This window comes from Arachis hypogaea, chromosome 15, assembly GCF_003086295.3.
Source record: "Arachis hypogaea cultivar Tifrunner chromosome 15, arahy.Tifrunner.gnm2.J5K5, whole genome shotgun sequence".
Lineage (NCBI taxonomy): Eukaryota > Viridiplantae > Streptophyta > Magnoliopsida > Fabales > Fabaceae > Arachis > Arachis hypogaea.
Window position 1 is genome coordinate 127696737 of NC_092050.1, and position 5657 is coordinate 127702393.

At 39.6% G+C, this 5657-nt stretch overlaps 1 non-coding gene across 1 annotated transcript; it reads right to left on the reverse strand.

The window, feature by feature from the left end:
* Positions 1-4028: 4028 nt before the first annotated feature.
* LOC112753672 (small nucleolar RNA R71) lies at positions 4029-4132 on the reverse strand. Its single transcript, XR_003178046.1, has one exon. It is a non-coding gene; the product is annotated as a small nucleolar RNA R71 (small nucleolar RNA).
* Between the last annotated feature and the right edge of the window lie 1525 nt (positions 4133-5657).

Here is a 5657-nt window from a genome sequence, read left to right on the forward strand (position 1 = left end):
TTAAGCTAAAAAATAATTGCATATCCCAAATTGAATCTTTGGTTAGCTTAAGATAGAATTGTGTGTGCTAGTTAAGTATGGGAAATTGTGGGAACAAAAGTTGTTGAGGGAATGTGTCATGAAAATTTAAAGGGAATTTGGATACCCACTCATGTGAAAATATAAGAATGAAAAATCTATGTGCATTGATAAGCTTTATTTATTCAAAAAAAAAATAATATCAATAAATAAGGGGACAAAAAATTACCCCAATGTTAAATTTAGAATTCAAATATCAATGCACATATGATAGAATTAAAATACAAAGTTGAAACATGAGTATGGATTGAAAAAGGGAATTATGGGTAGCTAAGCATGAATTTAAAAGTATATAGAATATATGTATATTATGTGAGAGCTTAGGTTAATTAAAGATTCAATTTAAAAAGCTCACTTAGCCATATGTATATCCTTACCTGCACCTTGGCCCCATTACAACCCTGGAAAGACCTCATGATGTTTGCATCGGTATATTAACTGTTGTTGATTGGTTAAGAGAAAAAAAAAAGTTAGAAACCATGACTAGAGAAGAATAGAGTGATTACCCTATACACTAGAGATTAGAGCGTACATACATTATCAGTGAGGGTTCAATGCTTGAATTTTCATGTTTTCTGCTTTCATAAGCTATCTTCTGCACTTTTATCGGTTTTATTGTATGATGATAGAATTAGTGAAATTTGATTTGTAACTGTTTTGAAGGGCTTATTTACTTTTGATCAAGTGGACAATAATCATATAGTTGCATTCATTTATATATATAGGATTGCATTGTATTTCATGAGTTTCTGCATGTTCATACTTATTTCCTTGTGATGCCAGGGCATCTTGGCCAGTTTCACTAACCTTTTCTTTACTGTTTTTAGGTTAGTTTCATGCATTTCCTTAGGAAATAAGCTAGTTTTGGGTAGATATTCACTTACACCTTAACTCAAGCATACATTGTGCATTTTACATTATTTCATGAGGATTTTGCATAAGTTTAGTGACAAATTGTATGTTGCATTGCCCATGACTTGGACTAGAACTTTGATGCACTCTATTGCTTGATTTCAGGACCAAAGGAAGCAAGGAAAGGGAGGAAACTTGCAAGGTTAATGAGAAAAGTGATTGCCAATGACACTCTTATAGCCATTATTGCCCACGTTAAGAGTCACGTTAACTAAGTTAACGTGAACTCTAACGTGGAAAAGGGAAGTTGAGCCAACGTTAGTGACACTTAACATTGTCACTAACGTTGGCAAACACTCATAAGTGGCCACGTTAGAGCCCACGTTAACCTAGTTAATGTGGCCTCTAACGTTAAAGGGGGAAGAGAAGCCAACGTTAGTGACATTCAACATTGTCACTAACGTTGGCCTAAGGATGCAACACACCACGTTAACTCCCACGTTAACTTGCTTAACGTGGGAGCTAACGTAAGAAGTGAGAGTTGTCGCCAACGTTAGTGACACTCAACATTGTCACTAACGTTGGAAGCAACCACACAACCACCCAAGGAGCCACGTTAACTTCCACGTTAACTTAGTTAACGTGGAAGCTAACGATGAGGAATGAATGATGAGCCAACGTTAGTGACACTCAACATTGTCACTAACGTTGGGATGGCTAAGAATGGCCACGTTAGAAGCCACGTTAACCTAGTTAATGTGGACTCTAACATGAGATCTAGGGGCACATTGGAACGTTAGTGACAATGTTGAGTGTCACTAACGTTCTCGAAGGTTGGCAAGGCCACGTTAGAAGCCACGTTAACCTAGTTAACGTGGAGCTTTAACGTGAAGCAAAAAGGGGCACACTGGAACGTTAGTGACAATGTTGAGTGTCACTAAGGTTCTCGAAGTTTGGCAAGGCCACGTTAGAAGCCACGTTAACATAGTTAACGTGGGCTCTAACGTGAGGTAAAGGGGTACATTGGAACGTTAGTGAAAATGTTAAGTGTCACTAACATTCTCGAACTTATACTTTCACTAAATGTTAACACCCCTAACGCCCTGAGCTGAAGTCTCTGCCCACTTAGCACTTTCTCTCTGCAAGTAAAGCCAAGCCCAAATGAAGAAAAGAACTGCTTCAAACTCAAGATCCAAAGGCCCAAGACTTGAAGAGCAAACTAGAAGCTGAGAAGAGTAGTATATATAGGAGTAGCTTTGAATTGTAAAAGGAGTTCTGGAGGCTGGAAAAAGGGAACTACTCTCTGTATTTTACTTTCTCTGTATTTTCTTTATGATGTATTCTCCATCTTTGTTTTCATTTTCAAGAGCTATGAACAACTAAACCCCTTTCATTGGGTTAGGGAGTTCTGTTGTAATTTGATGGATCAATACTAATTTTCATTATTCTTCTTCTATCTTTTCTCTTGATTTTACTTGAAAGCTTTCGATCTTCATCCAATTGAGTAGTTATCTTGGAAGAGAAGCTATTCAAACTTGGATCTCTTTTGAACCTTGAAAGAGGAATGAAGAGATCAAGCTAGAAATGCTTTCTCATGCTGGACCAAATTGGGTTTGGATGGGTATGTGACTATAACCCTCTCAATACTTGATTTGGGAAATGCATGTGGTATAATCAGTGACCATACTTCATCTCTTCTCATGAGCAATTGACCAAGGAATTGGCTATTGATCAAGATTTGAGAGATTAAATTGCAAGAAATTGTAATTCAATCACTTAAGATTGCCAAGGAGATCAATGAGTGCATTGATTGAGGAAGAGATGAAAATGAACTTGATCCGGAGAATTGCAACATCTCCTAAGCCCAATGAACTCCCCATCTCTGATCTTACCCATTCTCTTTAATTTCTGCCATTTACTTTTATGAGCAAATCCCCCATCCCATTTACAATTCTGCAATTTATTTTCAGTCATTTGCTTCCAGTTCTTTAATTTTAGCATTTACTTTTCTGTTATTTACATTCCAGCCATTTTATTTTCTGCAACTCTCAACCCAAATTCTGGATTCGCTCAACTAGAACATTCTTCTAATTAAAGTTGCTTGATCAATTAATCCCTGTGTGATTCGACCTCACTCTATTGTGAGTTTTTACTTGACGACAAATTCGGTACACTTGTCGAAGGGAGATTTGTTGTGAGACAAGTTTTCCGTGCATCAAGTTTATGGCGCCATTGCCGGGGATTGATTGTGCATCAACAATGATTAAATTGGAAGATCACTAGATTGAGCATTTTTATTTTATGAATTTCATTTTCTGTTTGAGTGATTTACTTTTTGTTTTATTTAAACTTCTTCCCTTCCCCCTCTACTCTTTTGTTCTTCTTTGTTATTTTTAATTCTGTTTGCTAACCCACTAACTGTTTGATATATTGCATCACCCACAACTAACAGTAATTCTGACACAAATACTTTCTGCACCTATCTTTTCTTGCTTGCACTTGATGGTTGTATGACAGGGAGAAGAAGCGGGGCTTCAACTTCCTTCGATTCTGAACCTGAGAGGACCTTCCTTAGATTAAGGAGGCAGACAAGAGGAAAGAAAGTGGTTGGTGCTGAGGAAGAAGAGGAATTCTTTGAAACAAACATGGAAGACAACATGGAAAACCATCATGAAAAAGAAGATCACAACCATGGGGGAGGAGGTAGAGCAAATCATGCTGGGGAGGATAGAAGAGTTTTGGGCTCTTACATCAATCCAAACCCAGGCAATTGTGGAAGTAGCATCCAAAAGCCAACAATCCATGCCAACAACTTTGAACTTAAGCCACAGCTCATCACCCTTGTTCAGAACAACTGTTCGTTTGGAGGAAGTGTTCAAGAAGACCCCAATCAATATTTAACCACCTTCCTGAGAATATGTGACACAGTGAAGTCTAATGGTGTTCATCCTGACGCCTATAGACTACTCTTATTTCCATTCTCACTCAGGGACAAGGCAGCCAAATGGCTGGAATCTTTCCCAAGGGAAAGCTTGACAACTTGGGAAGACGTGGTGAACAAATTCTTAGCAAGATTTTACCCTCCTCAACGAATCAATAGGCTGAGAGCTGAGGTCCAAACTTTCAGGCAACAAGATGGTGAGACTCTATATGAAGCATGGGAGAGGTTCAAGGACTTAACAAGGAGGTGTCCACCTGACATGTTCAACGAATGGGTGCAGCTGCACATTTTCTATGAAGGGCTCTCTTATGAGTCAAAGAAGGCCGTAGACCATTCATCTGGAGGATCTTTAAACAAGAAGAAGACCATTGAGGAAGCCATAGATGTTATTGAAACAGTAGCAGAGAACGACTACTTCTATGCTTCCGAAAGAGGGAACACAAGAGGAGTAATGGAGCTAAACAATGTAGATGCTCTGTTGGCCCAAAATAAGCTCATTACCCAGCAGCTGGCTGACCTTACCAAGAAGATGGAGATGAACCAAGTAGTAGCAATCTCCACTTCATCAACAATCCAAGAAGGAGTGAATGAAGAAGCAGAGGGGAGTCAGGAGCAAGCCAACTACATTGGGAATTCACCAAGGAAAAACTATGATCCATACTCCAAAACCTACAACCCTGGATGGAGAAACCACCCAAACTTTGGGTGGGGAAGTGAGCAAGATCAAAACCAAGATCAGAGACGTTACAACTCCAACAACAATACAGCTCACCAGCAATTCACACAGAGGACGTCTCAACACCCCCACAACAACACTTCTTCATATGCTTATCCAAACCAAAATAGCACATCTGCTCCAAATCACCCATCAATTGATGACAAGCTCTCTAAGATTGAAGCCCTACTTGAAGGAATATGCCAAGAGATTCAAGAAAATAAGGTGTTCAAAGAGGAAGTGCGAGCCAATATTAAGAACCAGGGAGAGACCATTAGGAAGCTGGAATTCCAGGTGGGATATTTAGCTGAGAAGATTCCCAAACCTACCCAGCTTCCCAAGTGACACGGAGAAAAACCCCAAGGGAGAAGCAAAGAAAGTAAGATGGGAAGATTGCAAAATGGTCACTACGAGTGATCAAGAGACTGAAGACAAGCAAGGCAAACTTTGCAAACAACCTGAAGACAACCCAACAAAGGAGGAGGATAGAGATCACCAAGGACCAGAAATCTCACAACAAGAGTTGCTGAAGCTCTATGCTCCCTTTCCTCAACTGCTCAATGGTGCTGTGGGAAAGAGAATATACTCAAGGTTCCTAGACTTGTTTGCATCTCTGCATGTAAACATACAATTCATCAAGGCAATTCAACAAATGCCTGCATTCATCAAGTATGTGAAGGAACTTCTTCCCAAGAAAAGCTCACTCAAAGGAGGCCAGACTATAGTGATGAACAAGGAATATAGTGCCCTTATTCAACCTGAGCTGCCTACAAAAAGAAGAGACCCAGGGAGTTTTCACATCCCTTGTGCCATAGGTGAAACTATGTTCGATAGAGCAGTATGTGATTTGGGGGCCAGCATCAACTTACTGCCCTTATCCCTGGTGAAGAGGCTGCAGATCAATGAGATAATGCCCACAGATATAATCATCAGACTGGCTGACAAAACTCAAAAGCAAGCAATAGGAGTGGTGGAAAATGTGTTGCTAAAGGTTGGGAAAAACTTTCTCCCAACAGACTTTGTCATCCTGGACATGGAAGAGATCCCACTCATCCAATCATATTGGGAAGA